This window comes from Erythrolamprus reginae, chromosome 9 (assembly GCF_031021105.1).
Source record: "Erythrolamprus reginae isolate rEryReg1 chromosome 9, rEryReg1.hap1, whole genome shotgun sequence".
NCBI classification, from domain to species: Eukaryota; Metazoa; Chordata; class Lepidosauria; order Squamata; family Dipsadidae; genus Erythrolamprus; species Erythrolamprus reginae.
In genome coordinates this window covers 20,294,259-20,318,685 of record NC_091958.1, presented here as the reverse complement: position 1 = coordinate 20,318,685, position 24,427 = coordinate 20,294,259, and the positions used below count along the sequence as shown (strand labels likewise).

At 42.1% G+C, this 24,427-nt stretch overlaps 1 protein-coding gene across 1 annotated transcript in view; it reads right to left on the bottom strand.

Moving 5' to 3' along the window:
• The window catches only part of WWOX (WW domain containing oxidoreductase), a 760,885-nt gene that overhangs the window by 92,112 nt on the left and 644,346 nt on the right, over positions 1 to 24,427 (bottom strand). The window lies entirely within an intron of this gene.

Below are 24,427 nucleotides of genomic sequence, written 5' to 3'. Positions count from 1 at the left end.
TTAGAACTATGTCACCTTAAACACGACCTAAGCATAGCCCACAAAATCATCTGCTACAACATCCTTCCTGTCAACGACTACTTCAGCTTCAACCACAACAACACACGAGCACACAAAAGATACAAACTTAAAGTAAAGCGCTCCAAACTCGACTGCAGGAAATACGACTTTAGTAACCGAGTAGTTGATGCATGGAACTCACTACCAGACTCTGTAGTATCATCTCCTAACCCCCAAAACTTTACCCTTGGACTATCTACTGTTGACTTCTCCCGATTCCTAAGAGGTCAGTAAGGGGCATGAATAAGGGCACCAGAGTGCCTTCCATCCCCTGTCCTAATGTTTCTCTCTTACTAGTTTCATGTATATAAATATTATATTTTTGTATACTACCAATACGTACGTGACAAAACAAATAAAAATAAATTTAAAATAAAATAAACGAATACTAACTAGAGTAAATAGTCTCTGTAAGAAATGAGACTAACCCTTGAAAGAGGCTATAAAATTTTTATTTTATTTTATTTATTTATTTTGTCCAATACACAATGAGGGTTTTAGTGGGTATATATCTATATACATAATAAAATACATGATGAAGGTTATAGAGGAGATACTCATAGTAAAATATATCTAAGAAATAATAGTAAAGAAGATAAAGTAATAGAACGTATCAATGAAAGAATAGAAGAAGAAATATAGGAATAGAAGAAAGGTATAGGAGATATAGGAGAGCAATAGGACAGGGGACAGAAGGCACTCTAGTAATGTCTTCCTCCTTCTTCCGCCATCAAGATCAATTCAGACCAAAGAGTTTTATCACTGGGAAGATTCCTCACGGTTCCCCCGTATATATCAAAGGGAGGTTTCTCGTATTCTCCAACCAGAGATTGGAAAGGGTTATTAGTCCAGACTTCCACCCAGGTTGCACACTGCACTGTAATATATGGGAGCAGGCAGAGCACCAGAACAGTAAATAAACATCTGTGTTGATCAGTTCCATCTGTACAGGAGATGGATTGTAATCAATAGTCCTGATAGTCAAGGAGCTGACTATTGATTTCTGCCCACACCTTACTAATCCTTCTTCCGTAACAGAAATAGGATGTTTACTATTTCATATATATATAGTACATTTATATATATTTACTGTATTTCTTGGACTATAAGACGCACTGGACTATAAGACAAACCTAAATTTATAGGAGGAAAACAAGACTAAAATAGTTTGCGGCCTCTGCACGTTGTGTTTTTGCTCACCCTGGCTCCTAGAAGCACTTTGCAGGGCTCTGCATGGTCATTTTCGCAAAAATCAGGCCCGTTTTTGGGCCCCCAGGCCCGCAGCGCATTGCATTTTCATCCTTCCAGGCCCCTAGAAGTTCTCTACAATGTGGTTTTTGACCTTGGGGCTTGGTAGGGCAAAAATGTGATGCACGGAGGGTTAGGAAGGCCAAAAACGCCCATATTTGGTCTATAAGATGTACTTAAATTTTCAACCACTTTTAGGAGGTAAAAAGATGCACCTTATACTCCAAAAGATATGGTATATATCAATATATCTCTATCTGTCTGTCTGTCATTCATTCATATTTAATATAAATATGTATTTATATATATAGTCCTCAACCAACAACCAACATTTATGTTTCTAAGCCAGACATTTGTTAAGTGAGTTTTGCTCCATTTTATGACCTTTCTTGCTGATTCATAAATATGAATCAGTTGACAAAATAGTCAAATGTTGATCACATGACTATGGGGATGCTAAAACAGGCTTGTGAAAAATGGTCACAGTAATTTTGGATGGTCACTAAATGAATAGCTAATGTCAAAGACTATCTGAATATAAGTATATAAGTATATAAACACTTTATTCACGTATGTATGTATGCACATGAGAGCATATGTACCAAGACAAATTCCTTGTGTGTTCAATCATACTTGGCCAATAAAATTCTATTCTATTCTATTCTATTCCATTCTAAGCATGTCTTGTATGTGTATATTTTGCATGTGTATTTTGTATGTTGATCTGTTTTAAATTCAATAAAATTATTATTTTTTAAGTATATAAACACACATACACATCCCTTCTCTGTACGTAAAGTAAAGCCGAATTGTTTGCCACGCTGTTTTAGAACAAGCTTTGATTAATTCTACCGCACTAACTAATCAGGTTGAATGGGAAGACCAAGGGAGTGAAAGATGCTTCATTCTGATGCGAAACTGGTAGAAGACATAATGATATCTGACATTATGCACCTGGATATATCTTCACAGAGTGTCATCCATCTGATACTTTTTTTACCCCAATCTTAACGTGCTTGGTCTCATTTCCACATTAAGGATGATTTTAGTGCACAAAAATATTGACATTCATCCGTCTGCATGTTTCTCCAAGCATATGCATTTTAATGTCATGTCGCCCAATACACTGTTCTTTTTTTCAGCCAGCAATTCCCTTTAATACCAAGTGTGTTTGAGCATTATTTTTCACTAATAGAATGCAATATTTTGCACACGCTATTCCCTAATACGTATCTCTTAATACACCTGGAGAACTGCATCACAAAAGAGCAAATTTCAAAGCGCAACTTCGTTCACTGCACATAGAAGTTCACATTCAAAATGGGAACCAAATGAATTTGTCCTGATTCCTTTAATACAACACAGAAAGGTTGAAATAAAACTACTTGTATGGAAGAAGAGTGAATGACTGAAAATGAGATATTTAGGAATACCAATCATATTGATGTTAATTCAGAAGACAGAATGCTGGATTATATAGCAACTATTTTGTACCATATGGACCCACACTACATTTCAGGCATAAATATACTGCTCAAAAAAATAAAGGGAGCACTCAAATAACACATCCTAGATCTGAATGTATGAAATATTCTCATTGAATACTTTGTTCTGTAGAAAGTTGAATGTGCACAACAGCATGTGAAGTTGATTATCCATCAGTCTTGCTTCCTAAGTGGACAGTTTGATTTCACAGAAATTTGATTTACTTGCAGTTATATTGTGTTGTGTAAATGTTCCCTTTATTTTTTTGAGCAGTGTACATTAGAAAATGTCCAGAAATACTTCACGAGAAGAACGCTCTAGTCCTCCAAATGCAACAGAATACCTTACGCAACCAGACTGGAAATCCTAGGCTTAGAAAGCTTAGAACTACGTCGCTTTATTCATTCATTCATTCATTCATTCATTCATTATTTATTTATCTATTTATCTATTTATCTACTTACTTACTTACTTACTTACTTACTTACTTACTTACTTACTTACTTACTTACTTACTTACTTACTTACTTACTTATTAGATTTGTATGCTGCCCCTCTCTGTAGACTCGGGGCGGCTCACAGCATACAATTAAACAATTCATGACAAATCTAATAAATTTAAAAAACATTTAAAAACCCCATTATTAAACCAGACATACACACAGACACACCATACATAAATAGTATAGGCCCGGGGGAGAGGGGGGGGGAATGCCTCAATTCCCCCATGCCTGACGGCAGAGGTGAGTTTTAAGGAGTTTACGGAAGGCAAGGAGGGTGGGGGCAGTTCTAATCTCCGCCTTTAAAATGACCTAAGCATAGCCCATAAAATTGTCTGCTACAACGTCCTTCCTGTCAACGACTACTTCAGCTTCAACCACAACAATACACGGGCGCACAACAAGTACAAAACCGCTCCAAACTCTACTGCAAGAAATACGATTTTGGCAACCGAATAGTTTATGCATGGAACTCACTACCTGGCTTTGTAGTTTCATCACCAAATTCCCAAAAGTTTACCCTTAGACTATCCACTGTTGGCCTCACCTGATTGCTAAGCGGTCAGTAAGGGGCGTGCATAAATGCATTGTGTGCCTACTGTCCCTGTCCTAATGATTCTCTAGTATTAGTATCAATATCATGTATATAAACATTGTTATATCTTTAAAAAAAAATAAAAATATAATCTTTATTGAGAATGAATGGGAAAGGGGCACATAAAATAAAAGGACTGTACAGGTATACAAGTGTATATGAACTTTGAATACATAGTTGTACATCGGGTTACACATTTATGTAAGAAAAAGAAAGAGAAAGAAAGAAGAGAGAGAAGAGAGAAAAGAAGAAAGAAACTAAAAAAAAGAAACAACAAAGAAAGGAAAGAGAAAAAAGGAGCAAACAGAAATAAATTGCTATCTATAAGCTTATCAAGTATCGTGACTGTTGTCAACTTATCTGTTGACCAGATTATTCTACAGCTTCTAGCCTCTTTATTATCTGTATACATATTATTTGTGGGATTCTTATCTTGGATTTGACAACCACTAGACAAAGAAGACAGATTCTTGCTAGTAAATATACTAGCAGTTGCAAGAATAATATTCACACAAACCTGGAAATTGGATTACACCCCATCTACTTTAAATTTTATTAATAAAACACTCAAATGCGTTGAGCTGGCAAAAATGACTCTTGAGCTATAGGACAAAGGAGAATTCTACAAAGTGTGGAATAAATGGTATATCTGGCTGGGAGAAAGAGAATACACAAACTCAACATGAGGCTCAGAACGTCTGTTCAGAATAACCACTCCACAAACCCATAAAACAATAACAAAAATCAATAGCAAAAGGTAGACAGAAGAAAACGATAACACCCTCTCCCATTGCTATTTCTTTGTATACTACCAATATGTACTTGAATGAATGAATGAATGCATGAATGAAAATATAGAAACATTGCACCATAAAACGAAGGAACATAAAACCCCTAAAAACGAATCCATATCTTCCATAGAGGTATCAAAAATGATCACAACATAATGTACAGAATTAAACAAAACAAACATGCAATTCCACATACTAGATACAAATATCTAATAACTATCGTTATCAAGGTTGCTTGATAACGATAGTCAACAATATGGTTGACAAATTATGTCTTCTATATAACAAATAAATATACAGTGGTACCTCTACCTAAGAAGGCCTCTACTTAAGAACTTTTCTAGATAAGAATCAGGTGTTCAAGATTTTTTTGCCTCTTCTTAAGAACCATTTTCTACTTAAGAACCTGAGCCTGGAAAAAATTTCCAAGAAATTTGAGAGTGACACGAAGGCCCGGCCTGTTTCCGGCCATTCCCCCTTTAATCCTGCTTAAGGAGGCTTTGGCAGAGAAAACAAAGCATTTTCCTTTCTCTGGGCGCTTGGTACGGGAATAAACCTCTGCCAGTGCCCAGATAAAAGAAAACGCTCCCTTCGCACTGGGCAGCCCAAAGTGAACAGAGCATTTTCTTTTATCTGGGCACTTGGAGAGGGAAAAAACTGAGGAGTCACAAAAGTGAAGGAAAGGCGCCGGCTACAAAGCGAGCGAGAGGAGAGGGGAGCCCTTCAGCATGGGAAGGAAGAGGAAGCAGGTAGCAGTAGCCACCGCTTTTCGGTCAAAGAAGTGGGAGGTTCCCCCCTCTAGCCCACCTGGGTTTCTCTCTCTGGCGCAATGTATGGGAGGCAGCCTTGCGCTGGGTTTATGGGAGGTGCATGTTCCTCCTTGCAGTCTCTGAGTCCCTCCTCCCCCTCTTCTTCCTCCTCCTCCTCCCACCCAAATTCCAAGCTTTTATTTCTTTCCTAATGAGATTGCACTCATTATTTGCTTTTATATTGATTCCTATGGGATCAGTGGGTTTGCACGCATTATTTGCTTTTACATTGATTCCTATGGGAAAAATTGCTTCTACTTACAAACTTTTCTACTTAAGAACCAGATCACGGAACGAATTAAGTTCTTAAGTAGAGGTACCACTGTAGGTATGTAGTGAAAGAAACTCTTAACTGAAGATAAGCAAATAACTAACTATGGGCATATATACAATACCACTGAAACTGAATACGTTTTATATGTCGTTTAAGTTTATATGCTCATTTGTCCATCTTACTTTTATTTCTTTTTTTTTCTTTGTATGTTCTGTTCATTTGAATTGTTTTTCTTTCCTTTCTATTTTTATATGTAGAAACTTAGAAACATAGAAGACTGACGGCAGAAAAAGACCATCTAGTCTGCCCTTATACCTATTTCCTGTATCTTATCTTAGGATGGATCTATGTTTATCCCAGGCATGTTTAAATTCACTTTCTGTGGATTTACCAACCATGTCTGCTGGAACTTTGTTCCAAGCATCTACTACTCTTTCCAAGCATCTAGTACTCTTTCAAACGTTATTAAACTTTATTAACTTTAAAAAACAGAATCAATGAATGAATGAATGAATGAATGAATGAATGAATGAATGAATATTTGATGACCCTATTATGTCAGCATCCACACTGGTCTTCTTTTTAACTTAGAATCGGAGCACAACGTAGTAAACATTGCCTTATTTTGCTCGAGGTGGTAGCAAGGTTAAGGCCAGCTTGGCGAGGGAGTCTCTTTCCTTTTCTACTCATTCCACCGTCTTTCTTTTTCCTGCTTTCAGTTCCCTTGTTTTTTTTGCCTGGGTTCAATTTCCTAAGGCTGCCCCGACCAAATGCAGCATGCCAGATTTTCTAATTGTGCCCGGAGGCGGGATAAACACACGGAGAAGTCGAAGCAAACCGGCAGACAGGCTCAGAAAAACAGCTGTGTTCTGGGAACACGTGCTGGGCTCTGGAATGCCTCCGTCAGCACCTGCACACGCTTAACACTGAGTTACACACCCGGCTCACATCTGGGATTAATCAGTGCTCTTGCAGGAATTAATACTCCTTAAGTTATTTTTTATTTTTATGATACCTGCAGGAACATGATGCGATATTAAAAAAAAATCCACAGTGGAAAAGACGTATGCCGTTAAAGGCAGCGGTGCTGGGGAGAATAGAAGCCTCCCTTTCTTTTGCCAATAATGAATTGTTTTAATATCCCCAACATTCAACATTATTTATTATTATAGTCTGATAAGAGTTTTAGTGAGTAACTGATTCTCCTGTGCTTTTAACCTATTTTTACCCCCCTCCAACTCTTGTCCTTCAGCGTAAAATTTAGCATTTGTTGAAAGTGACCAACTCTGGCCCACAGCAGTTGGTTGGTTGTTTAGTCTATATCTATCTATCTATCTATCTATCTATCTATCTATCTATCTATCTATCTATCTATCTATCTATCCATCCATCCATCCATCCATCCATCCATCCATCCATCCATCCATCCATCCATCCATCCATCTATCTATCTAAACATAGAAGATTGACCGCAGAAAAAGACCTCATGGTCCATCTAGTCTGCCCTTCTGTATTTTATTTTAGGATGGGTATATGTTTATCCCAGGCATGTTTAAATTCAGTTACTGTGGATTTACCAACCATGTCTGCTGGAAATTTGTTCCAAGCATCTACTACACTTTCAGTAAAATAATATTTTCTCATGTTGCTTCTGATATTTCCCCCAACTAACCTTAGATTGTGCCCCCTTGTTCTTGTGTTCACTTTCTTATTAAAAACACTTCCCTTCTGAACTTTATTTAACCCTTTAACATATTTAAATGTTTTGATCATGTCCCCCTCCTTTCCCTTCTGTCCTCCAGACTATACAGATGGAGTTCATTAATCTATAATCTCTCTCTCTCTTCTCTCTCTCTCTCTCTATCTGATTTATATGCAACCCCTCTCTGACATATTCCTATTGGAAGGTTCTTAGGAAGCCCCCCCCCAAAAAAAAATGTTAATAAATGTTGCATTGTTTCAGCAGAAGTATTTGTTTAAAGTACATCTCTTTCCATGGCAGAAGCCTCAGTTCTTCCACCCTTAAGCATTTAGGCTAGATTCTCATGCTAATTGTCTAGAAGGAAATCAAACTACATGGCATGCTTATTTTGCATAGCTTAGGTCAAAACAGACTTATTAGCACTTTTGGATTTAGTGGAGGATGGGATTGTTCGAACCTAGAAACTGTTGCTCATAGTTCGGTGATCATTTATTCAAACTAGTTCTATTGCTGCTTCAGAAAGTTCTCAGGTAAGACTGCAAAAATCATATGGAACACCTTAAAGCTATAGCTGTTAGGTTTTGCTAAGAATACTGGAAATTGAAGCCCGGACATTTCCAAGGTGCCCCGTTTGGTTAGTGTTGACTGATTCTTAGAATTGTTGTTGTTAGTTACAAAGTCGTCTCCAACCCATCGTGACCCCATGGACAATGTTCCTCCAGGCCTTCCTGGCCTCTAGCGTCCATTTAAGTCCATGCTGACTGTTTCAGTGACTCCATCCAGCCACCTCGTTCTCTGTCGTCCATTTCTCCTTTTGCCTTCAATCTTCCCAGCATTAAGCTCTTCTCCAATGAGTCCTTCCTTCTCATTAGGTGGCCAAAGTATTAGAGTTTCATCTTCAGGATCTGGCCTTCCAAAGAGCAGTCAGGGTTGATCTCCTCTAGGACTGACCGGTTTGATTTGAGTTCAAAGGCTATAATCCATCCTTTGCAATATTTCATTGATTTCAGATATAAGGACCAATGCCATAACTGTTCAAATCTCTATTGCCTAATCAGAGACGTGGTTCAGGAATCTGGGTAGAACGTCCCTTGTTCCTCTACATGTATGGTGTAAGAGATTATAGTTCTTTATGGTTTTAGATCTCTTAAAGCAGTGATGATGAACCTATGGCATGGGTGTCTCAGGTGACATGCAGAGCCATATCTGCTGGCACACGAGCCGTTGCCCAAGCTCAGCTCCAATGTGCATGTGTGTGCTAGCTAGCTATTTTTTGCTTGCACAGAGGCTTTGGGAGGGCATTTTTGGCTTCCAGGGAGCCTCCAGGGAGATGGGGAGGACGTTTTTACCTTCCCTCGGCTCAAGGGAAGCCTGGATGGGGCGAAACATGAGCCTACTGAGCCCACCAGAAGTTGGGAAACAAGCCGTTTCCAGCCTCCAGAGGGCCTCCAGGGGGCGGGGAAGCTGTTTTTGCCTTCCCCAGGAATTGAATTATGGCTGTGGGCACTTGCGCATGCACGATAGCGTGCATACATGCTCTTTTGGCACCCAAGGGGAAAAAAGGTTCACCATCAGTGTCTTAAAGGGTTCCTTTTAATATCTAAAGTGCTACATGGCCGGGTTCCAAGGTGCTGTCCAAGATTGCTTTCCACTACAATTGACCTACTCAGGGTTTTCTTGTTTTTTGTGGCTTACCCCGTTCATGCGGCACTTGATACTTTAACATCTGTGGTGGCCTCTACTATGTAGACTAGCCTTCCTCTGGAAATGGAATTAATTCCCACTCTATTATCTTTCTGGGAATTAATTTAAATGGTCTAGGAAGTAATTGGGATATGCTATCTGTTGGTTTATTGCCCCCAAAGTTTAATTGTGCTTGTGTGTTTCCATGATTCACCATGCATGTTTTATTTTTGTTTTGTTTTGTCCATACTGTACGACTCTAAATAAAGCACGTAAAGAATGCTTGCAATCTTTATTTTTAATTTGGCCATTACTTGCTGAAAAATAAAGGAAGTTGGTGAAAAGTCACTGCACGTTCAGCCAGAGCTTATTTTCTTTAAACGGCGCGGCAATTGAAAAGAAGGGCCAGTTCAGATGTTCCGAGGGGACTTAAATAAAAATATCATTTTCCCACCAAAATGCAAAATCCTTTCTTTTCTTTTTTTTTCTCTGCACTGCTACAACATTTCCCTGCACCAATTTTCTCATCTCATCTCTTGGAGGCCTTCATAATACGGCCCTTGCGTCCTGTAATTTGTCATTTCATTGACTTTGCTAGCCTGTGCCAAATTTCCTTCAGGGCATGACAAAATGATGCTTACATTAAACTCCTTGATTGGCCCTGATTACTGTTCTATTACACTAAGCCAAAAAATCTACAGTCCTTTTCCTGAGGTTTTATTTTTCCTCTCTCAGCTCAGCCCTACCTTTTCTTTAGCTCCTGCAGGCAGGCTGTTGTAGAATTAATAGAAATATTGTTCAAGGCAAAAAAACAATGTGTTTCCTTCTACCTGAAGTAAAATCTCCACTATTTCAATTTTATTTATTTATTAAAGATTTAGGCTGCCCAACTCAGTCCAGGATATAATGATAAATTCCTTGTGTGTCCAATCACACTTGGCCAATAAAGAATTCTATTCTATTCTATTCTATTCCTATTCTATTCTATTGAGCCAGGGTGGCTCAATGGGTAGAGTGCAGTACTGCAAGCTACTTCTGCTGACTCAGCCTTCCTTCCTTCCAAGGTGGGTAAAATGAAGACCTAAATTGTTGGGGGCAACATGCTTACTCTCTGTAAACTGCTTAGAGAGGCTGTAAAACACTGTGAAGTGGTTTATAAGTCTAAATGCTATTGCTACAAAGCCCTCCATGGCATTGGGCCAGATGACTTGCGGGACTGCCTTCTGCTGTATGAGTCCCAGTGACCAATTAGGTCCCACAGAGTTGGCCTTCTCCAGATCCCATCAGCCAGACAATGTCGCTTAGCGGGGCCTAGGGGAAGAGCCTTCTCTGTGGGGGCCCCGGCCCTCTGGAATCAGCTTCCCCTAGAGAGGGCTGTAAAACACTGTGAAACGGTATAGAAGTCCAAAGGCTATTGCTATTCTGTTCTGGTTTGTCAGTTAAAAATAGAATACTACCAGGATCAACACCATGGAATCAAGCATTCATCAACAAATACAACACAGTTTGTGATGAAGAATTGGGGAAACCCAGAAGTCAACTCCCCTGGATGGCAATCAGGTACTGGAGTGCATAACACCAGACATGCCACGAGAAGGCAAAATCAGGAAACTGTGTCTCACCATGCATGCGCACAACCCTCTGTCCCCGTGCATGTGTATAGGCCTCACTGAAGCCTGGGACTGTGAAAAAAACAGCCAAATGGGCAAACCTAAAGTTTGGAACAGCGGGCTTCTGGTTTGCCCGTAGTGCTGTTTTTTGTACTCTGGAGCCTTCAGGGAAGCTTCCTGAAGCCCCAGCGTGTGAAAAAAAGCACAACGATGGCCTATTGGGCTATTTTTTGCATTCCAGAAGGTGAACGATCTTCCTGAAGACCGAGATTCAAGTGGCTAGCGTGCACCTGCGCACTGAAGCTGACATAGGGCAATAGCAGCCGGTGCACTCAAGTGCTCTGTCCCGGTAGGAAATTCTGGGATGTGTGTGCAGCTGTGCGCCCACAATGTGCCCACAACTTGAGATTTGGCTTCTGTGCATGTGCAGCAAGCGAAATCTCATGTGAGGTTGTTCGCGCAAGCAAGATTTCAGTACGTTATGCTGATTTTTTGCTTCTGCGCATGCGCAGAAACCAAATCTCATGCCTGTTGGGCATGTGTACACCCACAATGGCCTCGGGGGGGCGCACCAATAGGAGGAAAGACAAACGCCTCTTCAGTGCATGTGCCCTCTGATATGGCTCCACTTACCACCAGTGGCTCACATCCCATAGGTTCCCCATAACGGCACTAGCTAAATTTTCATCAAACAAGTTATTTCACGATCAGAAGAAAACCAAAGTTGTGTAGAACCTTAAACTCTGTATCGGATATTAGATTTCCCCATGTTTTATGATACCGCCTAAGAGGGAATCATCTCACTCCCGAGGGAAAAGGGACTTTAAGCAAGCAAATGCTTTTTGGAAGGATTGGGAAGGATTTAACGATATTCTGAAACTTCTGCGATTACAATCACAGAGAAATCTCCCCCGGAATCTGAAGGCCGCTTTGTCTGAAAAGTAGAAAAATCCCACACCATGTGTAAAATCAAATTGCTTTAAATCTTCAAAACTCTCTCAAAGCTGTGAGCTGAGCTTCATCTAGCAATTCACAGCTGGGAGACTTTTCTTTCAAAAGAACAGTCAAGCAGATTATTTCCAAATATAATATTTGCTACCCTGCTATCTCTTTTAGAGGATATAAAACTGCAGGGATATTAGTAACTCTTAAATTTCCTGCACCGCTACTGAGAGTTCTTGTGGGAGAACATTTTAAGAAAGAGACACCAACCTAAATAAACCAAAGCTACGTTTTCCTGAATAGGGGATGAAAAAATATATATAAAAAAGAGTTCCCTTGGTTATTCCCCACTATTTTCTCACAAAATTTAAAAAGCAGACACCTCTCTTGGCAAACAATTGGGTCAAATGATTTCTTCAAGGAAAAGGCATCTAGTTCAAACAAAGAAATACACTCTCACATCCAATCAAAACTAATCAGAATCAAAATAGAGTCAGGAGACACTTGGAGGTCTTCTAGTCCAGCCCCCAACTCAGGCAGAAAATGTACCATTTTAGACAAATGGTAGTCCAATCTTTTTCTTGAAAACCTCCAGTGTTGCAGTCCGCACCACTTCTGGAGGCACGTTGTTCCACTGATTAAATTGTTCTTTCGGGAGATTTCTCTTTAGTTCTGTTGTGGTTAGCTCTGGCCCAGCTCCTGCCCCAAGGAATGTGGAGGTGGATGTGGGGGAAACATCCACATGCCATAGGCCTGTTTTGCTCCCAATAGAATCTGCTGATGAAGGCTCCTCTGATGAAGGAAGCGTGTGTGACAGGGTAGAGGGGAGTTTGGCAGACAGCCCAGGAGGAGATCAATCATCCTTATCATCCCTGGATTCTGAACAAGAACTTATGATGGACCCACGCATGCGTAGAGTGATGCATAGGAGAGAACAACTGAAGGATTATTACAGGAGATAAGTGAGGCCACCTGTGGTTGGATGGGGCTGCGGTAATTAGTGCTACAGATAAAAAGAACAATGTGCTGATTTAGCCTTGTGGCAGCCTTCTAAAATGAAAATTCTGAAATCTCAGAAGATCACCAAATTTTACATGAAGATGAGGATCTAGAAACATCTGAGGATCAAGTTGTCTCCAGGAAATCCAGAGAGAAAGATTCATGAAAAGATGACCTGAAAAGGAGTAGGGGTGATAAGATAGTAAGGTTCCACTGTCTAAGGAGCTGCCACAAAGAACCTGTTCTCCAAAGATCTGAAGCCAGAACAAGAAGCAATGGATGGAAACTAATCAAGGAGAGAACCAACCTAGAATTAAGGAGAAACTTCTGACGGTGAGAACTAACCAGTGGACCGGATAATCTCCATAAATTGTAGGTTCTCCAACAGTAGAGACCTTTCTGCAGCATTCTACATTTGCTAGAAATGTCCATCGTGTTCTCTTAATGGATCTATGTATTATTGTATTAAATAAATCCAAAACACACACACACACACAACTGCAAATTATCAGAATAATTAACATTATTTTGTAAACAGACATGAAGGCAGACAGCACTGCTCCTTATGACTTTCTCCCTGCAGGAGTCATTTGGTTATGATTGCTTTGCTGGAAGATTAAAAAAAAAACAATTTAGGAAGATTTTCCTTTCTTTCCCTCTAAGCAGCACACTCAAGGTTTCTCTCTATCTGCACGCTGCCTCTGACTTCTGCTCCTTCCCTTGGATAGAAAGGAACGATCACCAATTTGCTAAATCGGCTGGTTATTTGCTGCAGACGGGCAACGAAACTTTGCAAAAAACGGTTGTAGAAAACCGACAGACCTGCCCATAAAGCCCGAGAACGCTCCTTTCCCTCTGAAAAACACCCCAGTGTTCGCTTAATTTAATATTCTCCATTGGTAGAAATAAATTAAAAACAAACAAGGCTTGTTTAGGCCTGCCTCTTCTGCTTTTGAATAGCAACTGCATATTAATTTATCAGGATTCCCATAAATTATAATTAGCCAGGAGGATTAACAACATAAATCCTTGAATTTAAAACCAACCTGCCCCACTCTCTCTTCCCTTTGCCCTAAAGTGAAAAGGAGCCCATAAAAACTATCATGGCTGTTTGATCCATTAAACTCATGAGACGTTCTTATTTCAGCTTAGCTACTGGAGGTACGTTCGTTAAATCTTTTTTAAAGTTACAGGAGCCTGCTTGGAATTGAAATGCTCACGCTGCAGAAAATGGTATGTTTAAAATGGCTGAGTTTCTCTCTAGAGCAATAGTGACTGAGGACATAAATAGTGCTTTAGAAATCTGGGGAGGTTGGGGTTTGTTTTTTTTAAATATTTTTTTTTAAAAAAAAAAATAAAGTTGGTGTTTTTATTTAAAAGTACAGTGATACCTTGTCTTACAAACTTAATTGGTTCCGGGATGAGGTTCTTAAGGTGAAAAGTTTGTAAGACGAAACAATGTTTCCCATTGGAATCAATGGAAAAGCGATTAATGCGTGCAAGCCCAAAATTCACCCCTTTTGCCAGCCAAAGCGCCCGTTTTTGTACTGCTGGGATTGCCCTGAGGCTCCCCTCCATGGAAAACCCCACCTCCGAACTTGTGTGTTTTTGCAATGCTGCAGGGGAATCCCAGCAGGGGAATCCCAGCAGCGCAAAAATGGGTGCTTCGCTGGCAATGGAAGTCCGGAGGTGGGGTTTCCCAGCGAAGGGCGCATCAATGAAATCGCAGCATCGCAAAAACACTGAAGTCCTCGAAACCCCACTTCCGACCTCTGTGTTTTTGCGATGCTGCGATTTTACTGAGGCTCCCCTCGCTGGGAAACCCCACCTCCGGACTTCCGTTGCCAGCGAAGCACTCGTTTTTGTGATGCTGGGATCCCCTGCTGGGATTCCCCTGCAGCATTGCAAAAACACAGAAGTCCAGAGGTGGGGTTTCCCATGGAGGGGAGCCTCGGGGGAATCTCAGCAGCGCAAAAACGGATGCTTCGCCGGCAACGGAAGTCTGGAGGTGGGGCATCCCAGTGGCAGCAGTGGGTTTGTAAGGTGAAAATAGTTTGTAAGAAGAGGCAAAAATATCTTAAACCCTGGGTTTGTATCTTGAAAGGTTTGTATGACGGGGCGTTTGTAAGATGAGGTATCACTGTATCTTCCTTTTAAATCGCATCCCAGGGATCAAACTCAATACCCCCTCTTTCTCCCAAAGAAAGAGAAGTCATCCAAGGCTAAGAAGGAGCAGGATAAAAGAGCAACCCTGATTCATTCTGATCAAAGGATGCTTTGCATTATTTTATAAACCCACCAAAGTCTGATATTAGCTAGGGGGCAAGATAAGAAATACTGATGTTTATCTAGGACGGAACAGCCATGGGAGAAATGCAGTTCTTGGCGCCACTTTGATGGGCAATTTTAACGAAGTGGGACAGATCAAAATAATGCACTTTTAAAAGGCAGAGTTGCAATTTCCATTTGTGTAAAAGAACATAAGAACACAGGAAGAGCCATGCTGAATCAGGCCAAAGCCCATCGAGTCCAATATTCTGTGTCAAACAGTGGCCCATCAATTGTACATGGGGATCTCGAGCTTTAATTGTACATGAGGATTTAATTGTACATGGGGATCACGAGGAATACTTTTCTGTAATAAATGGTAAGAAAAATGCACAGGGGGAAAAAACAACAACAACCACAACAACAATATCAGGCTATGAATTTCTAGGCAGCGCAGCTCTGAAAATTATTGTTCTAAGGCAGTGTTTCCCAACCTTGGCAACTTGAAGATATCTGGACTTCAATTCCCAGAATTCCCCAGCCAGCATTCGCTGGCTGGGGAATTCTGGGAGTTGAAGTCCAAATATCTTCAAGTTGCCAAGGTTGAGAAACACTGTTCTAAGGATTTACATGCAACAACACCAGGGGTGAGTTCCTCCCAGTTTGGACCAGTTTGCCCAAACTGGTAGCGAGCTGCTGGTTATGTCACGATTATGTAACTGGCTCAGTTCGGCAGGTGCTGGTCCATGGGCGCCACCAAATTTTTAATTTTCCCCCATTTAAAAAAAAATTGGATTTATTTATTTTTCTTCTGAGCATGCGCAGAAGCTGAGTTTATAGGACTGTGGATTTGATCGGTATTGTGGATGCACACATGTGCGAAGCACATATATGTGGCATGAGAGGGAGCAAACCGGCAGCGATGTAAGGAGGACAAGACATATATACATACATACATACATACATTTATTTATTTATGTATACAATGAAACAATTCATAACAAATCTAATAAATTTAAAAAACTTTTTTAAAAAACCATTATTAAAACAGACATACACACAAACATACCATACATAAATTGTATAGGCCCGGGATATGTGTGCCTCAACTCCCCCATGCCTGATGGCAGAGGTGGGTTTTAAGGAGTTTACGAAAGGCAAGGAGGTTGGGGGCAGTTCTAATCTCTGGAGGGAGTTGGTTCCAGAGAGTCGGGGCCACCACAGAGAAGGCTCTTCCCCTGGGACCCGCCAGATGACATTGTTTAGTCGATGGGACCCAGAGAAGGCCAACTCTGTGGGACCTAATCGGTCACTGGGATTCGAGCGGCAGAAGGCATATGAAATGATACGACGGAAACATTCTGAGCTATATAAACTATAAAACCACTTGGCCATGAAAACTGCTGGATGTTGTTTTCAGCAGCTCCCTGAATTGTAATAAGATGTGTGCATGCTTTAATTCTGGAGGGAATGATGTTAATTACAAATATTTAACCAGGTCAGCTACGAACCAGGTAGGTGAATTTGTTTTTTCCCCCTTTGGTGACTTTAAGTCAGCGTTGACTCCTGGTAATTGCCTGGACAAGTCCCTGCAGTTTTCTTGGCTATATTTCAAAATATTTGCCATTGCCTGCTCCCCAGGGCTGTGGGAGAGTGACTGGCCCAAGGTCACCCTCCTGGCTTTGTGCCTAAGACGGCACTAGAACTCGCAGTCTCCTAGTTTCTAGCCTGACACTTTATTAAACCTAGTTAAGTTCCCCCCCACTCTGCGACAGTGGACAATATGAACCCAGCTTGTTGGAGTAATATATGGTCCAAATTCAGACAATGGTTACTTCTGTAACCAGGTTAAACATCATCTAATTACAAACCCTAAATAGAAAATATTCCAAAACAAGAATATTCTAAAAATTCAAACATACCTTTGCATGTATTACAATGCATTAACTGGGTTAAAATAGACGCTCAATAAACACTAAATTGGCTATAGTAGTACTATTATTACTACAACTGCTGCTAATTTTTAATGCCATGAAGCAACATCTGCTTTATTTATGTTATAGATAGTGAACAAAAATGCCAAATTGACTCAAAGTATCTGGCTTGACTGTTTGACAAACAATCTAGTAAAAATAACCCAAACATGTCTTGTGAAAGCAGTCACACAACTGGATTATTACAGTCCAATCCATTCTTTCCTCCCCAATGCTATTGAATCTAACATTTTAATTTAATGAGAAGAGTCCGGTGTTGCAATGATTAAGCAAGAGGGAAATTAGACTGGTAAGTCTGCTGAATACCAGAAGGCAAGACAAGAAGCAACGGATGGAAACTAATGAAGAGAGACTGAGAGAACTGGGCATGGATAGCCTAGAGAAAAGGAGGGCCAGAGCGGACATGATAGCAGTCTACAAGTATACGAGGGGATGTCACAGAGAGGAGGGGATCACTTTATTCTTCAGGGCACCAGAGGGCCGGACGAGGAACAATGGCTGCAAGTTGACCAAGGAGAGATTCAACATGGAGATAAGGAGGAACTTCCTGACGGTCAGAGCGATCAACCAATGGAACAACCTACCAGGGGTTGGGAGTGGGAGGCACTGTTCTTCAGTGGTTCTCCTCCTACCTCTCCGGTCGGTCGCAGTCGGTGTTAGTGGGGGGTCAGAGGTCGACCCCGAGGTTTCTCCCTTGTGGGGTGCCTCAGGGGTCGGTCCTCTCCCCCCTGCTATTTAATATCTACATGAAACCGCTGGGTGAGATCATCCAAGGGCATGGGGTGAGGTATCATCAATATGCCGATGATACCCAGTTGTACATCTCCACCCCATGTCCAGTCAACGAAGCAGTGGAAGTGATGTGCCGGTGCCTGGAGGCTGTTGGGGCCTGGATGGGTGTCAACAAACTCAAACTCAACCCAGACAAGACGGAGTGGCTGTGGGTCTTGCCTCCCAAGGACAATTCTATCTGTCCGTCCATTACCCTGGGGGGGGAATTATTGACCCCCTCAGAGAGGGTCCTCAACTTGGGCGTCCTCCTCGATCCACAGCTCACATTAGAAAAACACCTTTCAGCTGTGGCGAGGGGGGCGTTTGCCCAGGTTCGCCTGGTGCGCCAGTTGCGGCCCTATTTGGACCGGGAGTCATTGCTCACAGTCACTCATGCCCTCATCACCTCGAGGCTCGACTACTGTAACGCTCTCTACATGGGGCTACCTTTGAAAAGTGTTCGGAAACTTCAGACCGTGCAGAATGCAGCTGCGAGAGCAATTATGGGCTTCTCCAAGTATGCCCATATCACTCCAACACTCCGCAGTCTGCATTGGCTGCCGATCAGTTTCCGGTCACAATTCAAAGTGTTGGTTATGACCTATAAAGCCCTTCATGGCACCGGACCAGAATATCTTCGGGACCGCCTCCTGCCGCACGAATCCCAGCGACCGGTTAGGTCCCACAGAGTTGGCCTTCTCCGGGTCCCGTCGACTAAACAATGTCGTCTGGCGGGACCCAGGGGAAGAGCCTTCTCTGTGGGGGCCCCGACCCTCTGGAACCAGCTCCCCCCTGAGATTAGGATTGCCCCCACCCTCCCTGCCTTTCGTAAACTCCTTAAGACCCACCTTTGCCGTCAGGCATGGGGGAACTAAAACACCTCCCCCTTGCCCATGTTGTTTTGTTGATTGATTGACTGTGTGCCTGTTTTTTATATATACTGTTTTGTTTTTGTTTTTTTTATGAGATTATTAATTTCAATTGGAATCTGGATGGGTGGGCATTGGATTTGGTATTGTGTACTGTACTGTTTTTTTATTATTGTTGTGAGCCGCCCCGAGTTTGCGGAGAGGGGCGGCATATAAATCCAATAAACCTAAACCTAAACCTAAACCTACCAGCGGACGTTGTGAACTCCAACACTCTGGACATTTTTAAGAGAAGATTGAACTGCCACTTGACTGGTGTACTATAGGGTTCCTGCTTGGGCAGGGGGTTGAACTCGATGGCCTTCATGGTCCCTTTCAACTCAATCAATCAATCAATCAATCAATCATCAAGGAGACAAGCAAACTAGAACTAAGGAGAACCTTCCTAACAGTGACAGCAATTATGTCAACCTTGAAGCCATTTTGGAGCATCTTCAAGGTTCCCACAGCTCCAATCAGTGGAATGGCTTGTCTTCAGAAGTTGTGAGTGCTTCACCAATGGATGTTTTTTTAAAAAAAATAGAGCTGGGCAGCCACGTGTCTGGAACAGTATAGGGCCATGATGGGGAACTTATGGCACCTGTACCCCAGGTGGCATGTGGAGCCACATAGGAGAACATGCAAGATGTTGCCCAAGGCCAGATGATTTTTGGCCTTCTAGACGCTGCAGGGAATCTTCCCTGAAGCCACAGAGTGCAAAACCACACCCAATGTGCAAACAGGAAGCTCTGAAAAACGTACTTCCCGTTTGCCTGTTGTGCTGTTTTTTGCATTACGAAGGGTTCAAGGAAACTTCCTGAAACCCCAGTGCGTGAAAAATAGCCCAACGGACAAACTAGAAGTTTGGAAAAACGTACTTCCGGTTTGCCTTTTGTGCTGTTTTTGCACTCCAGGGCTTCAGGAAGCTTCCCTGAACCCTCCAGAGTACAAAAAACAGCACTACAGGAAAACCGGAAGTCCATTTTCCAAACTTCTGGTTTGCCTGTTTGGCCAGGCTTTTTTGAGGCCTGTGTGCATATGTGGGGATGGGGGGGTTGCGCATGCGTAGTGCACAGAGAGGGTGCATTGGGGGGAGGGAAGGGGTATGGGCAGGTGGACGCCTGCTAGCACACACCCCTCTGGCACGCAAACCAAAAAAGGTCCACCATCACTGGTATAGGGCACTGATGGTGAACCTTTTTTCCTTGGGTGCTGAAAGTTCATGTGTGTGTGCTATCGTGCATGCACAAGTGCCCCCACCCATAATTCAGTGCCTGGGAACAGCGAAAATGGCCTCCCCTGACCTTCCCGGAGGCCTTCCGGAGGTCCTCAACAGTCCATTTCTCAAACTCCGGTTTTCCAAGGGAAAAACACCCTCTCCCATCCTCCTGGAGTCTGTCTGGAAGCCAAAAATGCCCTCCCAGAGCCTCCAGGCAAGCCGAAAATCAGCTGGCCAGCACACACATGCACGTTGGAGCTGAGCTAGGGCAACAGCTTACGTGCCAGCAGATATGGCTCTGAGTGCCAGCTGTGCCAACCATGCCATAGGTTTGCCATCACTGGCATAGGGTCTCCAGCTTTAAGAAGGGGGTTGGACTAGAAGGCCTCCAAAGTCTCTCCCAATTCTGTTTATTCCCTTCTGATCTATAGATCCTGTTTGCAATTTTCCTTTAAGAAGATTCTACTGCTGCTAGTTGCTCCCATCTAAAGATAAGGAAAAAGAAGTCTTAATTCCTATCCTTCTAGCTTAATCAAAACCATCCCCATAATTGGAAGGGGAAAAAGGAGCTGCCCCATTTTTAAACAGATATTTTTCCACCAGGTCACCAGAAATTAGAAGTTTGGTGGGATTTTCACCCCAGACTTCGCACCACTGCAGCACCCTGCATTCTTCACCGTTGGGCATTGCTGGCTGGGTCTTTTGGGAGTGGCACCATCTGGAGGCTTCCAGGCTTGCCAGCCCCAGGCTGAGTAGATCCATTTTGTCTGACAAGACCAGGTGGGAAAGCCAAGCAGCGATGGGCGATGCCAAAAAGAAGAAATAACAGGAGACGCAAAGGAAGAGAGGAGCCGCGAAAGAGGCAAGTCCATTTGCTGCTACCTGGAAGGAAATATAGCGGCAATAATAAATTTGATTGCCCTCGTTTCCGAGGGGAGAGCTAGCAGGCATTTCACGGGGGGACTGAAAAGTGCTCTCCTGTTCTCCTTCTCTGCCAGCCCATTCCTGCTCCGTTAATTATTTTAATTGCAGCAGCCCAATGCCAGTGCACTGAATTACCCCCTCAGGCTCAGGCTGCTTAGCCAGGAGGTACTGAATTAAACTGTCAGAACATGCAGAAAAATGGCAGCGGTGTCTGTCAATGGTATTTGTTAAGAGACGGGCGGGTGAAGCTAAGGGACTTCTATCGCGAAAGAGCTGCTGATGCAGAGTCGCCAAAGCGCAGCCCTGGAACTAATGGATTATTCAGAGGTCCTGTTCTACTCCGTTGGTCAAAGCCAACAAGAAGAAGAACAAGAAAATCTTAGTCATATTTTAAGGCAGGGTGCTTTTTACGGCCAGGCTCACAAAAAAGGGCCTGTTTAAAGCTACAAAACCCTTGATGCTCAAGTGCTTCTGACCAGCTGGAAGGCTCATCCACCATTGCTGGCTAATCTGATTAAAGCTTGTAAAGTTTGTTCTGCCGGGCTCTCTGATAGGAGCCTCCCGAAAATTCAAGGATACAAATTTCAGACACACACACACGTTTGAAAATTCAAAATGCAAAATAAACAAAGCACTCTTTTTGTATGGCAAAGAGCACTCCTCCCAAAACAATCGGGTAGTCTGTACAATTAAACTTAAGCAGTCATTAAGTACTTAGCTAGCAGCTGTGAAGAAACTTCACACCCCTTCTTCTTCCAACAAAGTGAGATACACACACACACACACACACACACGTTGCTCTGCTTTGTTTTCCAAGGCCTGAAAAAGCAACAAAGTCCAAACAACACAGGATTCCTGACGAACTCCAATCAGATATTCTTCCACAAGGGCCAAACCCACATGCTGCTATTTATAGCAGCAGTCCTAATTACTGGAGCCCCACCCAAACACAGGTGGCCTCCCTTATTTCCTGTAATATGTTCTTACTTGGTCTCTTCTACGCATAATTCTGCGCTTGTGTGGGTCCAAAATGTTATTATCTGAATCAAGGGAAGATAAGGGAGATTGACTGCCTGGGCTGTGTGCCAAGCCCTCCTCTGCCGAGTCACTCCCACCTTCTTCTTCGTCCGAGGAAACTAAACTCTGAACTAATTCTGTTGGCAATAACACAGGCCTGTGACATGTTGAATTGTCCCCTGCATCCACCTCTCCATTCCCTGGGGCAGGAGCTGGGCCAGAGCCAACCACAACAAAGTTAGACCCATGCCTTATTCTAAATAGAAGGATATTTTATCAGGGTAGCAAAACAAGCCCGGAGGTGGAGTTAAGAAATTAAATCCATAAAAGATCCTGTAAATTGTCAGGGGAAAGGAAAAAAAATTGATTCCAGGAGCAACAATTCACTGAAAACAATAATTGTATTTGAAACGATAAATGTGTTTGATTTCAATCCTAAAGCAATCCTTATACCTGTGCAAGTATCATGCAAAGACCCCATTTAATTCCCGCTCTCCTTAAGTTTAAGTTTATTGGATTTATATGCCGCCCCTCTCCGAGGACTTGGGGCAGCTTACAACATAAAAAAGACAATATATATCAAAATCCAAATAATTAAAATTCAGCTACAACTAAAAAACCAAAGAACCAATTAAAATACATACATAACCATTCAGTCATCAAACACACTATACATTCATCAGCCAGGGGGGAGAATCTAATAACCCCAAGTTTGGCAGCATAGGTGAGTCTTTAGACTCTTAAGGAAGGTGAGGAGGGTGGGGGAAATAAGAATCTCTGGGGGGAGCTGATTCCAGAGGGCCGGGACCCCACAGAGAAGGCTCTTCCCCTAGGTCCCGCCAAATGACATTGTCTAGTTGACGGGACCTGGAGAAGGCCGATTCTGTGGGACCTAACCGGTCGCTGAGATTAATGTAATTAATTAAACCACCTTAATTACAGGTAGTCCTCGACTTATGGCCACAATTGATCCTGGCAGTTATGATAATAAACTATGGGTTGTAAACCAGGTCAACACATGACTGACCCAATTCTATGCGTTCTGTTCATTCCGTTGACTCTTATCTGGCGCCCAATTCAGCACTGAACTTCAGTTGATGAGGCTCTGGTGTAAAGGGGTTGAGCAATAAATCTGAGCTGCAACTCGAAGTATGGCACTAATCCTTTGCACCTGATATAGTAAGTTCATAGTAAGCCAGTTCCCCACCAGCAGCCAAATCCTCAATGAAAAGTGTGTTATCGTTGCTTATCTTGGAAAAGGAAACTCTTAAAAAAAAGAGGCCATTATGAAGACGGTCCCTGAATATTTGTACAGTGGTACCTCTACTTACGAACTTAATTCGTTCCATGACCAGGTTCTTAAATAGGAAAGTTTGTAAGAAGCAGCAATTTTTCCCATAGGAATCAATGTAAAAGCAAATAATGTGTTTGGGGAAACCACAGGGAGGGTGGAGGCCTGGTTTTCTCCCAAGAGATTCCTAGGGAGGCCCCACAGAGACTTCTCCCCACCTTTTCTGGCCCTGTTTCCTCCCATGAGATTCCTAGAGAGGCCCCATGGAGGCTTCTCTCTGCCTTTTCCCTTTACAGTTTCAGAGGCTCGGGTCTGTAAGTGGAAAATGGTTCTTGAGAAGAGGCAAAAAAATCTTGAACACCCGTTTCTTATCTAGAAAAGTTCGTAAGTAGAGACGTTCTTAGGGAGAGGTAGCATTGTACTTCAATCCCTCCAAATCAGCAGTGGGTTGCTCCCGGTTTGGCCCGGTTCTGTGAACTGGTAGTGGCATCAGCGGGAGGCTCCGTCCACCCACTCGGGATGCTTCTGCGCATGCTCGAGAGAGTGTGATCCGGTAGCAACGGCCTTTAGAACCCATTACTGCTCCAAATCTATTACTATCTTTTAAACAGATAAAGGAACTTTTCTCCAGAATTTCCACTGACTGAGAATATGCACGTCTAAGATAAGATGCATATCCATTTCCTTTCTCATGAACCACAATGGAGACAGATATGTGGGTATATCTGCGTGCGTTTTAGATCGCTTTGCATATCAGAAATATTATTGAATCTCAGAAAGAGAAATCCGGCCCATATAAAATCATTCATTTCATGCACATTATGTACTCATATATCCTTAAATTGCATGACCTAAAAGTCTTTTTTTCCCCCCTGTACCAGATTTAGATTGGAGGCAAGGAGAGGAGATCATAACAAAATTGAGGAAACGACACAAAGAAAAAGAGAGAGGCTGCCTATTGATGGAAGTGGGCAAGCAGTCTTAAAAATCAAGGACTTTGATAACAGTTTGATATATTCAGCCACTCTAAAACAACTTGTGCCATTTTTTAAGCATTGGTCAACAGGTATGAATACTTTAACTGATAAAGGAGATCTAAATATATGTATTTAATTACATTTAACTAATTCTACAAATAACCCTTTTCTTCTGAGGACAAAGTATTTTTTAAGCCGAATGTTTTAGGGTGAAGCCTCCACATGCCCCATTCATTTAATTATTACCCTCTGATTAAATGCACTTGTTGAAATTCTATTAAGTGTTTTCACATCATCATCTGAGCACTCATTTAAGTGTGTTTCCACTAATAAGAATATAAGTTCAGTAGAGGTTAATGA